At 45.6% G+C, this 24715-nt stretch overlaps 1 long non-coding RNA gene across 1 annotated transcript; it reads right to left on the reverse strand.

Annotated features, from left to right (window-relative positions):
* Nucleotides 1-585: 585 nt before the first annotated feature.
* Nucleotides 586-6011, reverse strand: LOC135563936 (uncharacterized). The gene is made up of 4 exons (XR_010460651.1): nucleotides 5816-6011; nucleotides 2182-2251; nucleotides 816-1012; nucleotides 586-714 (listed from the first exon to the last, which is right to left on the reverse strand). It is a non-coding gene; the product is annotated as an uncharacterized LOC135563936 (long non-coding RNA).
* Nucleotides 6012-24715: the final 18704 nt, after the last annotated feature.

Here is a 24715-nt window from a genome sequence, read left to right on the forward strand (position 1 = left end):
CAGTGAACTGGTCTCTAAGTGAACTGGTCTCTCAGTGAACTGGTCTCAGTGAACTGGTCTCTAGGTGAACTGGTCTCTAAGTGAACTGGTCTCTAAGTGAACTGGTCTCTCAGTGAACTGGTCTCTAAGTGAACTGGTCTCTCAGTGAACTGGTCTCTAAGTGAACTGGTCTCAGTGAACTGGTCTCTAGGTGAACTGGTCTCTAAGTGAACTGGTCTCTCAGTGAACTGGTCTCTCAGTGAACTGGTCTCTCAGTGAACTGGTCTCAGTGAACTGGTCTCTCAGTGAACTGGTCTCTCAGTGAACTGGTGTCAAAATAATACATAATCTCATAATCTTTTTATCTTATTCATGGTATTGGTGATTGGTGATTGGTGATTGGTGATTGGTGATTGGTGATTGGTGTAGCCTAGTAGCCTTCACATCCAAAGAAGATACTCAATAGGCTGTCTCCTCATCATAATTCCTCCAAAGCTTATATCCACAATTTATCACCTAAACAAGAGAAATAGAACATGCATTGGTTAAACATGTTTTACGATGCATTATAACCTGCAGGCTTTAAGGTTACTGATGTGTTAAACTCTGAAACATTCTCCAAACTGCAGTAACCCTATAGCCTGTCAAGAGAAATATCTTACCCCTGAAGGGTTGCGTTGACACACATCTTCTATGGATAAAGGCTCAGGAGTCTTGCTACATATTTCTGTGTTTCTGAAGAAGAACAACATGACAATAACCATATGAGATGGAAAGACAGCACCAGCAGACCTGGGACCTGTGATAGATTAGTGGAGATAGCCTAAACTACCTACACAGCAGAGGGTATGGTCCTCAGCCCAAGCCCTTCCAGGCCCAGGCTAGGGACCTCTGAATCATCTGGGTCGATCCTGGTCCATTCCTGGTAGGACGGAGGAGGAGGAGGAGGGAGAGGAAGGAGAGGAGGGAGGTTCCCAGCACAACTCTTCTTCTTCTCTTCATCAGAGTGAACACTCGGAAATACATACTGCGTCTATGGTAGGATGCCAAGGAGAAAATTCAATTAAACGTTTCGAAGGTTAATTGCTGAAGTCAATTGTGAAGTCTATTATATTTTTATTTGGTTCATAAATAAATGTAATATGATACAAAATATAAAAATGCTGTTCATTCGCAGAAATGCTCAAATCAAATGACTATGAAGTAATACTACAACTGTTTCCCCAAATAGCAGTTGCTATGGCAGCTTACGATTCAGGAGCACAACTTGGAAATAGCAGATATAACGTGAATGTGTGATATTCTGTCCTCCATAGAGGGGGAGGGCTCTTGGATGCGTTGTGGAGAGGGATTGTGCTACCAAATCTTGGATTGGGGTCTGAGGCAACACACAATGTATTTGGTATGTACATTATACAAGCAAACAAAACAAAAAATGTTTTTTTAATTTATTTTATTCTCTCTGTTTAAGCAAGAAACAAACTCTCAAATAAAGAAACTGTCTCTTTGCTTTTAAATGCAGTGGTTGTCGTAGGTAGGACTTGTAATCTTATTGTCTATTGTCAATCACCACACCTGTTCCCACTCCACTAATTGTCAATCAATACACCTGTTCCCACATTCACTAATTGTCAATCAATACACCTGTTCCCACTCCACTAATTGTCAATCAACACACCTGTTCCCATTCCACTAATTGTCAATCAACACACCTGTTCCCACTCCACTAATTGTCAATCAACACACCTGTTCCCACATTCACTAATTGTCAATCAACACACCTGTTCCCACTCCACTAATTGGCAATCAACACACCTGTGCCCATTCCACTAATTGTCAATCAACACACCTGTTCCCACTCCACTAATTGTCAATCAACACACCTCTTCCCACTCCACTAATTGTCAATCAATACACCTGTTCCCACATTCACTAATTGTCAATCAACACGCGGTGGTCGTGCATGTAAGAGCAGTTCAGCCAAGGCAGATGAAATAGGAACCTGCTCTATTTTGGAAAACTCCGCTCTGGAATTTAGCTTCCTGTTTCCTATTTAACCTTTGTTTAACTAGGCAAGTCAGTTAAGAACAAATTCTTATTTACAATGACGGCCTAGGAACAGTGTGGTTAACTGCCTTGTTCAGGGGGCAGAACGATGGGTTTGTACCTTGTCAGCTCGGGGGATCCAATCTAGCAACTCACCAGATCTTGGAAACTCCTCTTCTGTTCCCAACAGCAGCACAGTGAGTGTCTGTCTCTGTCCAGTAGCAGTCTGCTCCAGCCCAGTCAGAGTTAACCCCAAGCAGAGACAAACAAACTAGACTCAGTTTAAACTGAGATACCTTATTTTCTGTTTCCTTTCAAGCTTTTTAGACCTCATGAAAAGTCAGTATTGCTTTGATTTGTAAGCTATACTTTCACATATTATATAATTGAAAATGTCAGGGGGGGCAACTTTGGTTTTAGTGGACATATATATTACAACACTCCAAACAGCCTACCTGACCGCTCAGAGGCATCCACATGGTCCTAAAGCACACCATTGCCTTGTTTGTTTCACATTCCAATGATAAAACTGGGGGTTGGGGGTCAAAAATGCAATTTCAGAATGTGGGGGGGTTGGGGGTCATGTCCCCCCCGTCCCCAGTGAATGTTGCGCCCCTGGAAAACGTGGAGGAGGAGAAAGAAGAAGAACCAGAAGAAGAAGGAAAACAACAACATACCAACCTCTGAGAGACAGCCATGTTGGTAAGGGACATGGTTTGTTAGCTAGGTCATACCAACCTCCGAGAGACAGCCATGTTGGTAAGGGACATGGTTTGTTAGCTAGGTCATACCAACCTCCGAGAGACAGCCATGTTGGTAAGGGACAGGTTTGTTAGCTAGGTCATACCAACCACTGAGAGACTGCCATGTTGGTAAGGGACAGGGTTTGTTAGCTAGGTCATACCAACCTCTGAGAGACAGGCATATTGGTAAGGGAAAGGTTTGTTATCTAGGTCATATTAACCTCTAAGAGACAGGCATATCGGTAAGGAACAGACTGTGTTAGCTAGCTAGGCCATACCAACCTCAGAGACAGCCATGTTGGTAAGGGACTTAGTGTTAGCCAGCTACGCCAATCAAACTTTTAAGAGACAGCCATGTCAGTAAGGGACAAGGCCAGCTAGGCCATGCCAACCTCAGAGAGACAGCCATGTTGGTAAGGGACAGGGTGTGTTAACTAGCTAGGCTGTACCAACCTCTGAGAGACAGCCATGTTGGTAAGGTACAGGATATGTTAGCTAGCTAGGCCATCCTAACCTCTGAGAGACAGCCATGTCGGTAAGGGACAGAGTTTTAGCTAGCTAGGCCATACAAACTTCTGAGAGACAGCCATGTTGGTAAGGTACAGGATATGTTAGCTAGCTAGGCCATCCTAACCTCTGAGAGACAGCCATGTTGGTAAGGTACAGAATATGTTAGCTAGCTCATACCAACCTCTTGAAAGAAAGCCATGTTGATAAGGGACATGATTTGTTAGCTAGGTCGTATCAACCTCTGAGAGACAGCCATGTCGGTAAGGGACAGGGTGTCTTAGCTAGGTCATACCAACCTCTGACAGACAGCCATGTTGGTAAGGGACAGGGTGTGTTCGCTAGCTAGGCCATGCCAACAGCTAAGAGACAGCCATGTTGGTAAGGAACAGGGTGTCTTAGATAGGTCATACCAACCTCTGACAGACAGCCATGTTGGTAAGGGACAGGGTGTCTTAGCTAGGTCATACCAACCTCTGACAGACAGCCATGTTGGTAAGGGACAGGGTGTCTTAGCTAGGTCATACCAACCTCTAAGAGACAGCCATGTTGGTAAGGGACAGGGTGTGTTAGCTTGGTCAAACCAACAAATGAGAGACAGCCGTGTTGGTGAGCGACAGGGTGTGTTAACCAACTAGCCCATACTAACCTCTGAGAGACAGCCGTGTTGGTAAGGTACAGGGTGTGTTAACCAACTAGCCCATACTAACCTCTGAGAGACAGCCGTGTTGGTAAGGGACTGGGTGTGTTAACCAACTAGCCCATACTAACCTCTGAGAGACAGCCGTGTTGGTAAGGGACTGGGTGTGTTAACCAACTAGCCCATACTAACCTCTGAGAGACAGCCGTGTTGGTAAGGGACTGGGTGTGTTAACCAACTAGCCCATACTAACCTCTGAGAGACAGCCGTGTTGGTAAGGGACTGGGTGTGTTAACCAACTAGCCCATACTAACCTCTGAGAGACAGCCGTGTTGGTAAGGGACTGGGTGTGTTAACCAACTAGCCCATACTAACCTCTGAGAGACAGCCGTGTTGGTAAGGGACTGGGTGTGTTAACCAACTAGCCCATACTAACCTCTGAGAGACAGCCGTGTTGGTAAGGGACTGGGTGTGTTAACCAACTAGCCCATACTAACCTCTGAGAGACAGCCGTGTTGGTAAGGGACTGGGTGTGTTAACCAACTAGCCCATACTAACCTCTGAGAGACAGCCGTGTTGGTAAGGGACTGGGTGTGTTAACCAACTAGCCCATACTAACCTCTGAGAGACAGCCGTGTTGGTAAGGGACTGGGTGTGTTAACCAACTAGCCCATACTAACCTCTGAGAGACAGCCGTGTTGGTAAGGGACTGGGTGTGTTAACCAACTAGCCCATACTAACCTCTGAGAGACAGCCGTGTTGGTAAGGGACTGGGTGTGTTAACCAACTAGCCCATACTAACCTCTGAGAGACAGCCGTGTTGGCAAGGGACTGGGTGTGTTAACCAACTAGCCCATACTAACATCTGAGAGACAGCCGTGTTGGTAAGGGACTGGGTGTGTTAACCAACTAGCCCATACTAACCTCTGAGAGACAGCCGTGTTGGTAAGGGACTGGGTGTGTTAACCAACTAGCCCATTCTAACCTCTGAGAGACAGCCGTGTTGGTAAGGGACTGGGTGTGTTAACCAACTAGCCCATACTAACCTCTGAGAGACAGCCGTGTTGGTGAGCGACAGGGTGTGTTAACCAACTAGCCCATACTAACCTCTGAGAGACAGCCATGTTGGTAAGGGACTGGGTGTGTTAACCAACTAACCCATACTAACCTCTGAGAGACAGCCATGTTGGTAAGGGACTGGGTGTGTTAACCAACTAGACAATACTAACCTCTGAGAGACAGCCATGTTGGTAAGGGACTGGGTGTGTTAACCAACTAGCCCATACTAACCTCTGAGAGACAGCCGTGTTGGTAAGGGACTGGGTGTGTTAACCAACTAGCCCATACTAACCTCTGAGAGACAGCCATGTTGGTAAGGGACTGGGTGTGTTAACCAACTAGCCCATACTAACCTCTGAGAGACAGCCGTGTTGGTGAGCGACAGGGTGTGTTAACCAACTAGCCCATACTAACCTCTGAGAGACAGCCATGTTGGTAAGGGACTGGGTGTGTTAACCAACTAGCCCATACTAACCTCTGAGAGACAGCCATGTTGGTAAGGGACTGGGTGTGTTAACCAACTAGCCCATACTAACCTCTGAGAGACAGCCGTGTTGGTAAGGGACTGGGTGTGTTAACCAACTAGCCCATACTAACCTCTGAGAGACAGCCATGTTGGTAAGGGACTGGGTGTGTTAACCAACTAGCCCATACTAACCTCTGAGAGACAGCGATGTTGGTAAGGGACTGGGTGTGTTAACCAACTAGCCCATACTAACCTCTGAGAGACAGCCATGTTGGTAAGGGACTGGGTGTGTTAACCAACTAGCCCATACTAACCTCTGAGAGACAGCCGTGTTGGTGAGCGACAGGGTGTGTTAACCAACTAGCCCATACTAACCTCTGAGAGACAGCCATGTTGGTAAGGGACTGGCTGTGCATGTGTCTCAGCATCCTCACAGTCATCTCTGCTCTCTTACTCTTCTCAGGTATCTCCTCAACTCCCTGCTCTCAATAAGGATATATGATACAATTAAATATATATGATACATGTACAACACATGAACATATTTAAATATACAGTACCAGTCAAAAGTTTGGACACACCTACTCATTCAAGGGTATTTCTTTATTTTTTACTATTTTCTACATTTCAGAATAATAGTGAAGACATCAAAACTATGAAATTACACATATGGAATCATGTATTAACCAAAAATGTGCTAAACAAATCAAAGTATATTTTACTTTGATTTGTGTGTGCAAAGCTGTCATCAAGGCAAAGGGTGGCTACTTTGAAGAATCTCAAAAATAATTTAAAAAAATAATTGTTTAACACTTTTTTTGGTTACTACATGATTCCATATGCGTTATTTAACTGTTTTGATGGTGGTCACTATTATTCTACAATGTAGAAAATAGCAAAAATAAAGAAAACCCTGGAATGAGTAGGTGAGTCCAAACTTTTGATTGGTACTGCATATAATACAATATACACTGAGTGTATAAAACATTAAGAACACCAGCTCTTTCCATGACATAGACTGACCAGGTGAACCCAGTTGAAAGCTATGATCCCTTATTGATGTTATATGGGAGGGGGGGTTCAAGTCATTATTAGGACGGTGTTCTTAATGTTTTGTATACTCAGTGTATATCATGCATGACATCTCACTGGACACAAACAGTTATGAAACAGCTAGCATACCACAGAGTTAGGGTTAGGGTTAACATACCACAGAGTTAGGGTTAACATACCACAGAGTTAGGGTTAGGGTCAAATCAAATCAAATCAAATTTTATTTTTCATATATACATGGTTAGCAGATGTTAATGCGAGTGTAGCGAAATGCTTGTGCTTCTAGTTCCGACAATGCAGTAATAACCAACAAGTAATCTAACTAACAATTCCTAAACTACTGTCTTATACACAGTGTAAGGGGATAAAGAATATGTACATAAGGATATATGAATGAGTGATGGTACAGAGCAGCATAGGCAAGATACAGTAGATGGTATCGAGTACAGTATATACATATGAGATGAGTATGTAAACAAAGTGGCATAGTTAAAGTGGCTAGTGATACATGTATTACATAAGGATGCAGTCGATGATATAGAGTACAGTACATACGTATGCATATGAGATGAATAATGTAGGGTAAGTAACATTATATAAGGTAGCATTGTTTAAAGTGGCTAGTGATATATTTACATCATTTCCCATCAATTCCCATTATTAAAGTGGCTGGAGTTGAGTCAGTGTCAGTGTGTTGGCAGCAGCCACTCAATGTTAGTGGTGGCTGTTTAACAGTCTGATGGCCTTGAGATAGAAGCTGTTTTTCAGTCTCTCGGTCCCAGCTTTGATGCACCTGTACTGACCTCGCCTTCTGGATGATAGCGGGGTGAACAGGCAGTGGCTCAGGTGGTTGATGTCCTTGATGATCTTTATGGCCTTCCTGTAACATCGGGTGGTGTAGGTGTCCTGGAGGGCAGGTAGTTTGCCCCCGGTGATGCGTTGTGCAGACCTCACTACCCTCTGGAGAGCCTTACGGTTGAGGGCGGAGCAGTTGCCGTACCAGGCGGTGATACAGCCCGCCAGGATGCTCTCGATTGTGCATCTGTAGAAGTTTGTGAGTGCTTTTGGTGACAAGCCGAATTTCTTCAGCCTCCTGAGGTTGAAGAGGCGCTGCTGCGCCTTCTTCACGATGCTGTCTGTGTGAGTGGACCAATTCAGTTTGTCTGTGATGTGTATGCCGAGGAACTTAAAACTTGCTACCCTCTCCACTACTGTCCCATCGATGTGGATAGGGGGGTGTTCCCTCTGCTGTTTCCTGAAGTCCACAATCATCTCCTTAGATTTGTTGACGTTGAGTGTGAGGTTATTTTCCTGACACCACACTCCGAGGGCCCTCACCTCCTCCCTGTAGGCCGTCTCGTCGTTGTTGGTAATCAAGCCTACCACTGTTGTGTCGTCCGCAAACTTGATGATTGAGTTGGAGGCGTGCGTGGCCACGCAGTCGTGGGTGAACAGGGAGTACAGGAGAGGGCTCAGAACGCACCCTTGTGGGGCCCCCGTGTTGAGGATCAGCGGGGAGGAGATGTTGTTGCCTACCCTCACCACCTGGGGGCGGCCCGTCAGGAAGTCCAGTACCCAGTTGCACAGGGCGGGGTCGAGACCCAGGGTCTCGAGCTTGATGACGAGCTTGGAGGGTACTATGGTGTTGAATGCCGAGCTGTAGTCGATGAACAGCATTCTCACATAGGTATTCCTCTTGTCCAGATGGGTTAGGGCAGTGTGCAGTGTGGTTGAGATTGCATCGTCTGTGGACCTATTTGGGCGGTAAGCACATTGGACTGGGTCTAGGGTGTCAGGTAGGGTGGAGGTGATATGGTCCTTGACTAGTCTCTCAAAGCACTTCATGATGACGGAAGTGAGTGCTACGGGGCGGTAGTTGTTTAGCTCAGTTACCTTAGCTTTCTTGGGAACAGGAACAATGGTGGCCCTCTTGAAGCATGTGGGAACAGCAGACTGGTATAGGGATTGATTGAATATGTCCGTAAACACACCGGCCAGCTGGTCTGCGCATGCTCTGAGGGCGCGGCTGGGGATGCCGTCTGGGCCTGCAGCCTTGCGAGGGTTAACACGTTTAAATGTCTTACTCACCTCGGCTGCAGTGAAGGAGAGACCGCATGTTTTCGTTGCAGGCCGTGTCAGTGGCACTGTATTGTCCTCAAAGCGGGCAAAAAGTTATTTAGTCTGCCTGGGAGCAAGACATCCTGGTCCGTGACTGGGCTGGATTTCTTCCTGTAGTCCGTGATTGACTGTAGACCCTGCCACATGCCTCTTGTGTCTGAGCCGTTGAATTGAGATTCTACTTTGTCTCTGTACTGACGCTTAGCTTGTTTGATAGCCTTGCGGAGGGAATAGCTGCACTGTTTGTATTCGGTCATGTTACCAGACACCTTGCCCTGATTAAAAGCAGTGGTTCGCGCTTTCAGTTTCACGCGAATGCTGCCATCAATCCACGGTTTCTGGTTAGGGAATGTTTTAATCGTTGCTGTGGGAACGACATCTTCAACGCACATTCTAATGAACTCGCACACCGAATCAGCGTATTCGTCAATGTTGTTATCTGACGCAATACGAAACATATCCCAGTCCACGTGATGGAAGCAGTCTTGGAGTGTGGAGTCAGCTTGGTCGGACCAGCGTGGTGTCAGACCTCAGCGTGGGAGCCTCTTGTTTTAGTTTCTGTCTGTAGGCAGGGATCAACAAAATGGAGTCGTGGTCAGCTTTTCCGAAAGGGGGGCGGGGCAGGGCCTTATATGCATCGCGGAAGTTAGAGTAACATTGATCCAAGGTTTTTCCACCCCTGGTTGCGCAATCGATATGCTGATAAAATTTAGGGAGTCTTGTTTTCAGATTAGCCTTGTTAAAATCCCCAGCTACAATGAATGCAGCCTCCGGATAAATGGTTTCCAGTTTGCAAAGAGTTAAATAAAGTTCGTTCAGAGCCATCGATGTGTCTGCTTGGGGGATATATACGGCTGTGATTATAATCGAAGAGAATTTTCTTGGTAGATAATGCGGTCTACATTTGATTGTGAGGAATTCTAAATCAGGTGAACAGAAGGATTTGAGTTCCTGTATGTTTCTTTCATCACACCATGTCTCGTTAGCCATAAGGCATACGCCCCCGCCCCTCTTCTTACCAGAAAGGTGTTTGTTTCTGTCGGCGCGATGCGTGGAGAAACCCGTTGGCTGCACCGCTTCGGATAGCGTCTCTCCAGTGAGCCATGTTTCCGTGAAGCACAGAACGTTACAGTCTCTGATGTCCCTCTGGAATGCTACCCTTGCTCGGATTTCATCAACCTTGTTGTCAAGAGACTGGACATTGGCAAGAAGAATGCTAGGGAGTGGTGCACGGTGTGCCCGTCTCCGGAGTCTGACCAGAAGACCGCCTCGTTTCCCTCTTTTTCAGAGTCGTTTTTTTGGGTCGCTGCATGCGATCCATTCCGTTGTCCTGTTTGTAAGGCAGAACACAGGATCCGCGTCGCGAAAAACATATTCTTGGTCGTACTGATGTTGAGTTGACGCTGATCTTATATTCAGTAGTTCTTCTCGACTGTATGTAATGAAACCTAAGATGACCTGGGGTACTAATGTAAGAAATAACACGTAAAAAAACAAAAAACTGCATAGTTTCCTAGGAACGCGAAGCGAGGCGGCCATCTCTGTCGGCGCCGGAAGTCAAGAGAGAGGGTTAACATACCACAGAGTTAGGGTTAGGGTTAACATACTACAGGGTTAGGGTTAACATACCACAGGGTTAGGGTTAACATACCACAGGGTTAGGGTTAACATACCACAGGGTTAGGGTTAACATACCACAGGGTTAGGGTTAACATACCACAGGGTTAGGGTTAACATACCACAGGGTTAGGGTTAGGGTTAACATACCACTGGGTTAGGGTTAACATACCACAGGGTTAGGGTTAACATACCACAGGGTTAGGGTTAGGGTTAACATACCACAGGGTTAGGGTTAACATACCACAGGGTTAGGGTTAACATACCACAGGGTTAGGGTTAGGGTTAACATACCACAGGGTTAGGGTTAGGGTTAACATACCACAGGGTTAGGGTTAACATACCACAGGGTTAGGGTTAGGGTTAACATACCACAGAGTTAGGGTTAGGGTTAACATACCACAGGGTTAGGGTTAACATACCACAGGGTTAGGGTTAGGGTTAACATACCACAGGGTTAGGGTTAGGGTTAACATACCACAGGGTTAGGGTTTAGGGTTAACATACCACAGGGTTAGGGTTAACATACCAGTTAGGGTTAGGGTTAACATACCACAGAGTTAGGGTTAGGGTTAACATACCACAGGGTTAGGGTTAACATACCACAGGTTAGGGTTAGGGTTAACATACCACAGGGTTAGGGTTAACATACCACAGGGTTAGGGTTAACATACCACAGGGTTAGGGTTAACATACCACAGAGTTAGGGTTAGGGTTAACATACCACAGGGTTAGGGTTAACATACCACAGGGTTAGGGTTAGGGTTAACATACCACAGGGTTAGGGTTAACATACCACAGGGTTAGGGTTAACATACCACAGGGTTAGGGTTAACATACCACAGGGTTAGGGTTAACATACCACAGGGTTAGGGTTAACATACCACAGGGTTAGGGTTAACATACCACAGGGTTAGGTTAGGGTTAACATACCACAGAGTTAGGGTTAGGGTTAACATACCACAGGGTTAGGGTTAACATACCACAGGGTTAGGGTTAACATACCACAGGGTTAGGGTTAACATACCACAGGGTTAGGGTTAGGGTTAACATACCACAGGGTTAGGGTTAACATACCACAGGGTTAGGGTTAGGGTTAACATACCACAGAGTTAGGGTTAGGGTTAATTTACCACAGAGTTAGGGTTAGAGTTAACATACCACAGGGTTAGGGTTAGGGTTAACATACCACAGGGTTAGGGTTAACATACCACAGGGTTAGGGTTAACATACCACAGGGTTAGGGTTAACATACCACAGAGTTAGGGTTAGGGTTAACATACCACAGAGTTAGGGTTAGAGTTAACATACCACAGGGTTAGGGTTAACATACCACAGGTTAGGGTTAGGGTTAACATACCACAGAGTTAGGGTTAGGGTTAACATACCACAGGGTTAGGGTTAACATACCACAGGGTTAGGGTTAACATACCACAGGGTTAGGGTTAACATACCACAGGGTTAGGGTTAACATACCACAGGGTTAGGGTTAACATACCACAGGGTTAGGGTTAACATACCACAGGGTTAGGGTTAACATACCACAGGGTTAGGGTTAGGGTTAACATACCACAGGGTTAGGGTTAGAGTTAACATACCACAGGGTTAGGGTTAACATACCACAGGGTTAGGGTTAGGGTTAACATACCACAGGGTTAGGGTTAACATACCACAGGGTTAGGGTTAACATACCACAGGGTTAGGGTTAGGGTTAACATACCACAGGGTTAGGGTTAACATACACAGGGTTAGGGTTAACATACCACAGGGTTAGGGTTAACATACCACAGGGTTAGGGGTTAACATACCACAGTAAGGGTTAGGGTTTACCACAGGGTTAGAGTTAACATACCACAGGTTAGGGTTAGGGTTAACATACCACAGGGTTAGGGTTTAACATACCACAGGGTTAGGGTTAACATACCACAGGGTTAGGGTTAACATACCACAGGGTTAGGGTTAACATACCACAGGGTTAGGGTTAGGGTTAACATACCACAGGGTTAGGGGTTAACATACCACAGGGTTAGGGTTAACATACCACAGGGTTAGGGGGTTAACATACCACAGGGTTAGGTTAACAGGGTTAGGGGTTAACACAGGGTTAGGGTTAACATACCACAGGGTTAGGGTTAACATACCACAGGGTTAGGTTAACATACCACAGGGTTAGGGTTAACATACCACAGGGTTAGGGTTAACATACCACAGGGTTAGGGTTAACATACCACAGGGTTAGGGTTAGGGTTAACATACCACAGGGTTAGGGTTAACATACCACAGGGTTAGGGGGTTAACATACCACAGGGTTAGGGTTAGGGTTAACATACCACAGGGTTAGGGTTAACATACCACAGGGTTAGGGTTAACATACCACAGGGTTAGGGTTAGGGTTAACATACCACAGGGTTAGGGTTAACATACCACAGGGTTAGGGTTAACATACCACAGGGTTAGGGGGTTAACATACCACAGGGTTAGGTTAACATACCACAGGGTTAGGGGGTTAACATACCACAGGGTTAGGGTTAGGTTATACCACAGGGTTAGGGTTAACATACCACAGGGTTAGGGTTAACATACCACAGGGTTAGGGTTAACATACCCACAGGGTTAGGTTAGGGTTAACATACCACAGGGTTAGGGTTAACATACCACAGGGTTAGGGTTAACATACCACAGGGTTAGGGGTTAACATACCACAGGGTTAGGGTTAACATACCACAGGGTTAGGGTTAGGGTTAACATACCACAGGGTTAGGGTTAACATACCACAGGGTTAGGGTTAACATACCACAGGGTTAGGGTTAACATACCACAGGGTTAGGGTTAACATACCACAGGGTTAGGGTTAACATACCACAGGGTTAGGGTTAGGGTTAACATACCACAGGGTTAGGGTTAACATACCACAGGGGTTAGGGTTAACATACCACAGGGTTAGGGGTTAACATACCACAGGGTTAGGGTTAGGGTTAACATACCACAGGGTTAGGGTTAACATACCACAGGGTTTAGGGTTAACATACCACAGGAGTTAGGGTTAGGGTTAACATACCACAGGGTTAGGGTTAACATACCACAGGGTTAGGGTTAACATACCACAGGGTTAGGGGGTTAGGGTTAACATACCACAGGGTTAGGGGGTTAACATACCACAGGGTTAGAGTTAACATACCACAGGGTTAGGGTTAGGGTTAACATACCACAGAGTTAGGGTTAGGGTTAACATACCACAGGGTTAGGGGGTTAACATACCACAGGGTTAGGGTTAACATACCACATGGTTAGGGTTAACATACCACAGGGTTAGGTTAACATACCACAGGGTTAGGGTTAACATACCACAGGGTTAGGGTTAGGGTTAACATACCACAGGGTTAGGGTTAGGGTTAACATACCACAGGGTTAGGGTTAACATACCACAGGGTTAGGGGTTAACATACCACAGGGTTAGGGTTAACATACCACAGGGTTAGGGTTAACATAGGGGTTTAACATACCACAGGGTTAGGGTTAGGGTTAACATACCACAGGGTTAGGTTAGGGTTAACATACCCACAGGGTTAGGGTTAACATACCACAGGGTTAGGGTTAACATACCACAGGGTTAGGGTTAACATACCACAGGGTTAGGGTTAACATACCACAGGGTTAACATACCACAGGGGGTTAACATACCACAGGGTTAGGGTTAGGGTTAACATACCACAGGGTTAGGGGTTAACATACCACAGAGTTAGGGTTAGGGTTAACATACCACAGGGTTAGGGGGGTTAACATACCACAGGGTTAGGGTTAGGGTTAGGGTTAACATACCACAGGGTTACCAGGGTTAGGGTTAACATACCACAGGGTTAGGGTTAACATACCACAGGGTTAACATACCAGTTAGGGTTAGGGTTAACATAGGGTTAGGGTTAACATACCACAGGGGGGTTAGGGTTAACATACCACAGGGTTAGGGTTAGGTTTAACAGGGTTAGGGTTAACATACCACAGGGTTTACCACAGGGTTAGGGTTAACATACCACAGAGTTAGGGTTAGGGTTAACATACCACAGGGTTAGGGGTTAACATACCACAGGGTTAGGGTTAACATACCACAGGGTTAGGGTTAGGGTTAACATACCACAGGGTTAGGGTTAGGGTTAACATACCACAGGGTTAGGGTTAACATACCACAGGGTTAGGGTTAACATACCACAGGGTTAGGGTTAACATACCACAGGGTTAGGGTTAACATACCACAGGGTTAGGGTTAACATAAGGGTTAGGTTAACATACCACAGGGTTAGGGTTACCACAGGGTTAGGGTTAACATACCACAGGGTTAGGGTTAGGGTTAACATACCACAGGGTTAGGGTTAACATACCACAGTTAGGGTTAGGGTTAACATACCACAGGGTTAGGGGTTAACATACCACAGAGTTAGGGTTAACATTAGGGTTAACATACCACAGGGTTAGGGTTAACATACCACAGGGTTAGGTTAACATACCACAGGGTTAGGGTTAACATACCACAGGGTTAGGGTTAACATACCACAGGGTTAGGGTTAACATACCACAGGGTTAGGGTTAACATACCACAGGGTTAGGGTTAGGGTTAACATACCACAGAGTTAGGGTTAGGGTTAACATACCACAGAGTTAGGGTTAGGGTTAACATACCACAGAGTTAGGCTTAGGGTTAACATACCACAGGGTTAGGGTTAACATACCACAGGGTTAGGGTTAACATACCACAGGGTTAGGGTTAGGGTTAACATACCACAGAGTTAGGGTTAGAGTTAACATACCACAGGGTTAGGGTAACATAGTTAGGGTTAACATACCACAGGGTTAGGGTTAACATACCACAGGTTAGGGTTAGGGTTAACATACCACAGAGTTAGGCTTAGGGTTAACATACCACAGGGTTAGGGTTAACATACCACAGGGTTAGGGTTAACATACCACAGGGTTAGGGTTAACATACCACAGGGTTAGGGTTAACATACCACAGGGTTAGGGTTAGGGTTAACATACCACAGGGTTAGGGTTAGGTTAACATACCACAGGGTTAGGGTTAACATACCACAGGGTTAGGGTTAACATACCACAGGGTTAGGGTTAGGGTTAACATACCACAGGGTTAGGGTTAACATACCACAGGGTTAGGGTTAACATACCACAGGGGGTTAACATACCACAGGGTTAGGGTTAACATACCACAGGGTTAGGGTTAACATACCACAGGGTTAGGGTTAGAGTTAACATACCACAGAGTTAGGTTAGGGTTAACATACCACAGTTAGGGTTAGGGTTAGGGTTAACATACCACAGGGTTAGGGTTAACATACCACAGGGTTAGGGGGTTAACATACCACAGAGTTAGGGTTAGGGTTAACATACCACAGGGTTAGGGTTAACATACCACAGGTTAGGTTAACATACCACAGGGTTAGGGTTAACATACCACAGGGTTAGGGTTAGGGTTAACATACCACAGGGTTAGGGTTAACATACCACAGGGTTAGGGTTAACATACCACAGAGTTAGGGTTAGGGTTAACATACCACAGGGTTAGGGTTAACATACCACAGGGTTAGGGTTAACATACCACAGGGTTAGGGTTAGGGTTAGGGTTAACATACCACAGGGTTAGGGTTAGGGTTAACATACCACAGGGTTAGGGTTAACATACCACAGGGTTAACATACCACAGGGTTAGGGTTAACATACCACAGGGTTAGGTTAGGGTTAGGGTTAACATACCACAGGGTTAGGGTTAACATACCACAGGGTTAGGGTTAGGGTTAACATACCACAGGGTTAGGGTTAACATACCACAGGGTTAGGGTTAACATACCACAGGGTTAGGGTTAACATACCACAGGGTTAGGGTTAGGGTTAACATACCACAGGGTTAGGGTTAACATACCACAGGGTTAGGGTTAGGGTTAACATACCACAGAGTTAGGGTTAGGGTTAACATACCACAGGGTTAGGGTTAACATACCACAGGGTTAGGGTTAACATACCACAGGGTTAGGGTTAACATACCACAGGGTTAGGGTTAACATACCACAGGGTTAGGGTTAACATACCACAGGGTTAGGGTTAACATACCACAGGGTTAGGGTTAACATACCACAGGGTTAGGGGGTTAACATACCACAGTTAGGGTTAGGGTTAACATACCACAGGGTTAGGGGGTTAACATACCACAGGGTTAGGGTTAACATACCACAGGGTTAGGGTTAACATACCACAGGGTTAGGGTTAACATACCACAGGGTTAGGGTTAACATACCACAGGGTTAGGGTTAACATACCACAGGGTTAGGGTTAGGGTTAACATACCACAGGGTTAGGGTTAGGTTAGGGTTAACATACCACAGGGTTAGGGTTAACATACCACAGGGTTAGGGTTAACATACCACAGGGTTAGGGTTAACATACCACAGGGTTAGGGGTTAACATACCACAGGGTTAGGGTTAGGGTTAACATACCAGTTAGGGTTAGGGTTAACATACCACAGGGTTAGGTTAACATACCACAGGGTTAGGGTTAGGGTTAACATACCACAGGGTTAGGGTTAACATACCACAGGGTTAGGGTTAACATACCACAGGGTTAGGGTTAACATACCACAGGGTTAGGGTTAGGTTAACATACCACAGGGTTAGGGTTAACATACCACAGGGTTAGGGTTAGGTTAACATACACAGGGTTAGGGTTAGGGTTAACATACCACAGGGTTAGGGTTAACATACCACAGGGTTAGGGTTAACATACCACAGGGTTAGGGTTAACATACCACAGGGTTAGGGTTAACATACCACAGGGTTAGGGTTAACATACCACAGGGTTAGGGTTAGGGTTAACATACCACAGGGTTAGGGTTAACATACCACAGGGTTAGGGTTAACATACCACAGGGTTAGGGTTAACATACCACAGGGTTAGGGTTAACATACCACAGGTTAGGGGTTAACATACCACAGGGTTAGGGTTAACATACCACAGGGTTAGGGGGTTAACATACCACAGTTAGGTTTACCACAGGGTTAGGGTTAGGGTTAACATACCACAGGGTTAGGGTTAACATACCACAGGGTTAGGGTTAGGGTTAACATACCACAGGGTTAGGGTTAGGTTAACATACCACACAGGGTTAGGGTTAACATACCACAGAGTTAGGGTTAGGGTTAACATACCACAGGTTAGGGTTAACATACCACAGGGTTAGGTTAACATACCACAGGGTTAGGGTTAACATACCACAGGGTTAGGGTTAGGTTAACATACCACAGAGTTAGGGTTAGAGTTAACATACCACAGAGTTAGGGTTAACATACCACAGAGTTAGGGTTAGGGTTAACATACCACAGGGTTAGGGTTAACATACCACAGAGTTAGGGTTAGGGTTAACATACCACAGGGTTAGGGTTAACATACCACAGGGTTAGGGGGTTAACATACCACAGGGTTTAGGGTTAGGGTTAACATACCACAGGGTTAGGGTTAGGGTTAACATACCACAGGGTTAGGGTTAGGGTTAACATACCACAGGGTTAGGGTTAACATACCACAGGGTTAGGTTAACATACCACAGGGTTAGGGTTAGGGTTAACATACCACAGGGTTAGGGTTAACATACCACAGGGTTAGGTTAGGGTTAACATACCACAGGGTTAGGGTTAACATACCACAGGGTTAGGGTTAGGGTTAACATACCACAGGGTTAGGGGTTAACATACCACAGGGTTAGGGTTAACATACCACAGGGTTAGGGTTAACATACCACATACCACAGGGTTAGGGTTAACATACCACAGGGTTAGGGTTAACATACCACAGGGTTAGGGTTAACATACCACAGGGTTAGGGTTAACATACCACAGGGTTAGGGTTAGGTTAACATACCACAGGGTTAGGGTTAACATACCACAGTTAGGGTTAGGGTTAACATACCACAGGGTTAGGGTTAGGTTAACATACCACAGGGTTTAGGGTTAACATACCACAGGGTTAGGGTTAAGGGTTAACATACCACAGGGTTAACATACACAGGGTTAGGGTTAACATACCACAGGGTTAGGGTTAACATACCACAGGGTTAGGGTTAACATACCACAGGGTTAGGGTTAGGGTTAACATACCACAGGGTTAGGGTTAACATACCACAGGGTTAGGGTTAACATACCAGGGTTAGGGTTAGGGTTAACATACCACAGGGTTAGGGTTAACATACCACAGTTAGGGTTAGGGTTAACATACCACAGGGTTAGGGGTTAACATACCACAGGGTTAGGGTTAACATACCACAGGGTTAGGGTTAACATACCACAGGGTTAGGGTTAACATACCACAGGGTTTACCACAGGGTTAGGGTTAACATACCACAGGGTTAGGGTTAACATACCACAGGGTTAGGGTTAACATACCACAGGGTTAGGGTTAACATAACAGGGTTAGGGTTAGGGTTAACATACCACAGGGTTAGGGTTAACATACCACAGGGTTAGGGTTAACATACCACAGGGTTAGGGTTAACATACCACAGGGTTAGGGTTAACATACCACAGGGTTAGGGGTTAACATACCACAGGGTTAGGGTTAACATACCACAGAGTTAGGGTTAGGGTTAACATACCACAGGGTTAGGGTTAACATACCACAGGGTTAGGGTTAACATACCACAGGGTTAGGGTTAACATACCACAGAGGGTTAGGGTTAACATACCACAGGGGGTTAACATACCACAGGGTTAGGGTTAACATACCACAGGGTTAGGTTAGGTTAACATACCAGTTAGGGTTAGGGTTTAACATACCACAGGGTTAGGGTTAACATACCACAGGGTTAGGGTTAACATACCACAGGGTTAGGGTTAACATACCACAGGGTTAGGGTTAACATACCACAGGGTTAGGGTTAACATACCACAGGGTTAGGGTTAACATACCACAGAGTTAGGGTTAGGGTTAACATACCACAGGGTTAGGGTTAGGGTTAACATACCACAGGGTTAGGGTTAGGGTTAACATACCACAGGGTTAGGGTTAGGGTTAACATACCACAGGGTTAGGGTTAGGGTTAACATACCACAGGGTTAGGGTTAACATACCACAGGGTTAGGGTTAACATACCACAGGGTTAGGGTTAGGGTTAACATACCACAGGGTTAGGGTTAACATACCACAGGGTTAGGGTTAGGGTTAACATACCACAGGGTTAGGGTTAACATACCACAGGGTTAGGGTTAGGGTTAACATACCACAGGGTTAGGGTTAGGGTTAACATACCACAGGGTTAGGGTTAACATACCACAGGGTTAGGGTTAACATACCACAGGGTTAGGGTTAACATACCACAGGGTTAGGGTTAACATACCACAGGGTTAGGGTTAACATACCACAGGGTTAGGGTTAGGGTTAACATACCACAGGGTTAGGGTTAACATACCACAGGGTTAGGGTTAACATACCACAGGGTTAGGGTTAGGGTTAACATACCACAGGGTTAGGGTTAACATACCACAGGGTTAGGGTTAACATACCACAGGGTTAGGGTTAACATACCACAGGGTTAGGGTTAGGGTTAACATACCACAGGGTTAGGGTTAACATACCACAGGGTTAGGGTTAACATACCACAGGGTTAGGGTTTAGGGTTAGGGTTAACATACCACAGGGTTAGGGTTAACATACCAGTTAGGGTTAGGGTTAACATACCACAGGGTTAGGGTTAACATACCACAGGTTAGGGTTAACATACCACAGGGTTAGGGTTAGGGTTAACATACCACAGGGTTAGGGTTAACATACCACAGGGTTAGGGTTAACATACCACAGGGTTAGGGGGTTAACATACCACAGGGTTAGGGTTAGGGTTAACATACCACAGGGTTAGGTTAACATACCACAGGGTTAGGGTTAACATACCACAGGGTTAGGGTTAACATACCACAGGGTTAGGGTACCACAGGGTTAGGGTTAACATACCACAGGGTTAGGGTTAACATACCACAGGGTTAGGGTTAGGGTTAACATACCACAGGGTTAGGGTTAACATACCACAGAGTTAGGGTTAGGTTAACATACCACAGGGTTAGGGTTAGGGTTAACATACCACAGGGTTAGGGTTAACATACCACAGGGTTAGGGTTAACATACCACAGGGTTAGGGTTAACATACCACAGGGTTAGGGTTACCACAGGGTTAGGGTTAACATACCACAGGGTTAGGGTTAACATACCACAGGGTTAGGGTTAACATACCACAGGGTTAGGGTTAACATACCACAGGGTTAGGGTTAACATACCACAGGGTTAGGGGTTAACATACCACAGTTAGGGTTAGGGTTAACATACCACAGGGTTAGGGGTTAACATACCACAGGGTTAGGGTTAACATACCACAGGGTTAGGGTTAGGGTTAACATACCACAGGGTTAGGGTTAGGGTTAACATACCACAGGGTTAGGGTTAGGTTAATACCACAGGGTTAGGGTTAGGGTTAACATACCACAGGGTTAGGGTTAGGGTTAACATACCACAGGGTTAGGGTTAACATACCACAGGGTTAGGGTTAGGGTTAACATACCACAGGGTTAGGGTTAACATACCACAGAGTTAGGGTTAACATACCACAGGGTAGGGGTTAACATACCACAGAGTTAGGGTTAGGGTTAACATACCACAGGGTTAGGGTTAACATACCACAGGGTTAGGGTTAACATACCACAGGGTTAGGGTTAACATACCACAGGGTTAGGGTTAGGGTTAACATACCACAGAGTTAGGGTTAGGGTTAACATACCACAGAGTTAGGGTTAGGGTTAACATACCACAGGGTTAGGGTTAACATACCACAGGGTTAGGGTTAGGTTAACATACCACAGGGTTAGGGTTAACATACCACAGGGTTAGGTTAACATACCACAGGGTTAGGGTTAACATACCACAGGGTTAGGGTTAACATACCACAGGGTTAGGGTTAACATACCACAGGGTTAGGGTTAGGGTTAACATACCACAGGGTTAGGTTAACATACCACAGGGTTAGGGTTAACATACCACAGGGTTAGGGTTAACATACCACAGGGTTAGGGTTAGGGTTACCACACAGGGTTAGGGTTAACATACCACAGGGTTAGGGTTAGGGTTAACATACCACAGTTAGGGTTAGGGTTAACATACCACAGGGTTAGGGTTAACATACCACAGGGTTAGGGTTAACATACCACAGGGTTAGGGTTAGGTTAACATACCACAGGGTTAGGGTTAACATACCACAGGGTTAGGGTTACAGGGTTAGGGTTAACATACCACAGGGTTAGGGTTAACATACCACAGGGGGTTAACATACCACAGGGTTAGGGTTAACATACCACAGGGTTAGGGTTAACATACCACAGGGTTAGGGTTAACATACCACAGGGTTAGGGTTAACATACCACAGGGTTAGGGTTAACATACCACAGGGTTAGGGTTAACATACCACAGGGTTAGGGTTAGGGTTAACATACCACAGGGTTAGGGTTAACATACCACAGGGTTAGGGTTAACATACCACAGGGTTAGGGTTAGGGTTAACATACCACAGAGTTAGGGTTAGAGTTAACATACCACAGGGTTAGGGGTTAACATACCACTGGGTTAGGGTTAGGTTAGGGTTAACATACCACAGAGTTAGGGTTAGGGTTAACATACCACAGGGTTAGGGTTAACATACCACAGGGTTAGGGTTAACATACCACAGGGTTAGGGTTAGGGTTAACATACCACAGAGTTAGGGTTAGAGTTAACATACCACAGGGTTAGAGTTAACATACCACAGGGTTAGGGTTAACATACCACAGGGTTAGGGTTAACATACCACAGGGTTAGGGTTAACATACCACAGGGTTAGGGTTAGGGTTAACATACCACAGGGTTAGGGTTAACATACCACAGGGTTAGGGTTAACATACCACAGGGTTAGGGTTAACATACCACAGGTTAGGGTTAGGGTTAACATACCACAGGGTTAGGTTAACATACCACAGGGTTAGGGTTAGGGTTAACATACCACAGGGTTAGGGTTAACATACCACAGGGTTAGGGTTTAGGGTTAGGGTTAACATACCACAGGGTTAGGGTTAACATACCACAGGGTTAGGGTTAACATAGGTTAACACAGGGTTAGGGTTAACATACCACAGGGTTAGGGTTAACATACCACAGGGTTAGTTAGGGTTAACATACCACAGGGGGTTAGGGTTAACATACCACAGGGTTAGGGTTAACATACCACAGGGTTAGGGGGTTAACATACCACAGGGTTAGGGTTAACATACCACAGGGTTAGGGTTAGGTTAACATACCACAGGGTTAGGGTTAGGGTTAACATACCACAGGGTTAGGGTTAACATACCACAGGGTTAGGGTTAACATACCACAGGGTAGGGTTAACATACCACAGGGTTAGGGTTAACATACCACAGAGTTAGGGTTAGGGGTTAACATACCACAGGGTTAGGGTTAGGGTTAACATACCACAGGGTTAGGGTTAACATTAGGGTTAGGGTTAGGGTTAACATACCAGGGTTAGGGTTACCACAGGGTTAGGTTAACATACCACAGGGTTAGGGTTAACATACCACAGGGTTAGGGTTAGGGTTAACATACCACAGGGTTAGGGTTAACATACCACAGGGTTAGGGTTAACATACCACAGGGTTAGGGTTAACATACCACAGGGTTAGGGTTAACATACCACAGGGTTAGGGTTAACATACCACAGGGTTAGTTAACATACCACAGGGTTAGGGTTAGGGTTAACATACCACAGGGTTAGGGTTAACATACCACAGGGTTAGGGTTAGGGTTAACATACCACAGGGTTAGGGTTAGGGTTAACATACCACAGAGTTAGGGTTAGGGTTAACATACCACAGGGTTAGGGTTAGGGTTAACATACCACAGGGTTAGGGTTAACATACCACAGGGTTAGGGGGTTAACATACCACAGGGTTAGGGTTAACATACCACAGGGTTAGGGTTAACATACACAGGTTTAGGGTTAACATACCACAGGGTTAGGGTTAACATACCACAGGGTTAGGGTTAGGGTTAACATACCACAGGGTTAGGGTTAACATACCACAGGGTTAGGGTTAGGGTTAACATACCACAGGGTTAGGGGTTAGGGTTAACATACCACAGGGTTAGGGTTAACATACCACAGGGTTAGGGTTAACATACCAGTTAGGGTTAAATACCACAGGGTTAGGGTTAACATACCACAGGGTTAGGGTTAACATACCACAGGGTTAGGGTTAACATACCACAGGGTTAGGGTTAGGGTTAACATACCACAGGGTTAGGTTAACATACCACAGGGTTAGGGTTAACATACCACAGGGTTAGGGTTACCACAGGGTTAGGGTTAGGGTTAACATACCACAGAGTTAGGGTTAGGGTTAACATACCACAGGGTTAGGGTTAGGGTTAACATACCACAGGGTTAGGTTAGGGTTAACATACCACAGGGTTAGGGTTAACATACCAGGGTTAGGGTTAGGGTTAACATACCACAGGGTTAGGGTTAGGGTTAACATACCACAGGGTTAGGGTTAGGAGGTTAACATACCACAGAGTTAGGGTTAGAGTTAACATACCACAGGGTTAGGGTTAACATACCACAGGGTTAGGGGGTTAACATACCACAGGGTTAGGGTTAGGGTTAACATACCACAGAGTTAGGGTTAACATACCACAGGGTTAGGGTTAACATACCACAGGTTAGGGTTAACATACCACAGGGTTAGGGTTAACATACCACAGAGTTAGGGTTAGGGTTAACATACCACAGGGTTAGGGTTAACATACCACAGGGTTAGGGTTAACATACCACAGGGTTAGGGTTAGGGTTAGGTTAACATACCACAGGGTTAGGGGTTAACATACCACAGGGTTAGGGTTAGGGTTAACATACCACAGGGTTAGGGTTAACATACCACAGGGTTAGGGTTAACATACCACAGGGTTAGGGTTAACATACCACAGGGTTAGGGTTAACATACCACAGAGTTAGGGTTAGGGGTTAACATACCACAGGGTTAGGGTTAACATACCACAGGGTTAGGGTTAACATACCACAGGGTTAGGGTTAGGGTTAACATACCACAGGGTTAGGGTTAACATACAGGGTTAGGGTTAGGGTTAACATACCACAGGGTTAGGGTTAACATACCACAGGGTAACATACCACAGGGGTTAGGTTAACATACCACAGGGTTAGGGTTAACATACCACAGGGTTAGGGTTAGGGTTAACATACCAGAGTTAGGGTTAGGGTTAACATACCACAGGGTTAGGGTTAACATACCACAGGGTTAGGGTTAACATACCACAGGGTTAGGGTTAACAACATACACAGGGTTAGGGGGTTAACATACCACAGGGTTAGGGTTAGGGTTAACATACCACAGGGTTAGGGTTAACATACA

Source organism: Oncorhynchus nerka, linkage group LG23, assembly GCF_034236695.1.
Source record: "Oncorhynchus nerka isolate Pitt River linkage group LG23, Oner_Uvic_2.0, whole genome shotgun sequence".
Taxonomy (NCBI): Eukaryota; Metazoa; Chordata; class Actinopteri; order Salmoniformes; family Salmonidae; genus Oncorhynchus; species Oncorhynchus nerka.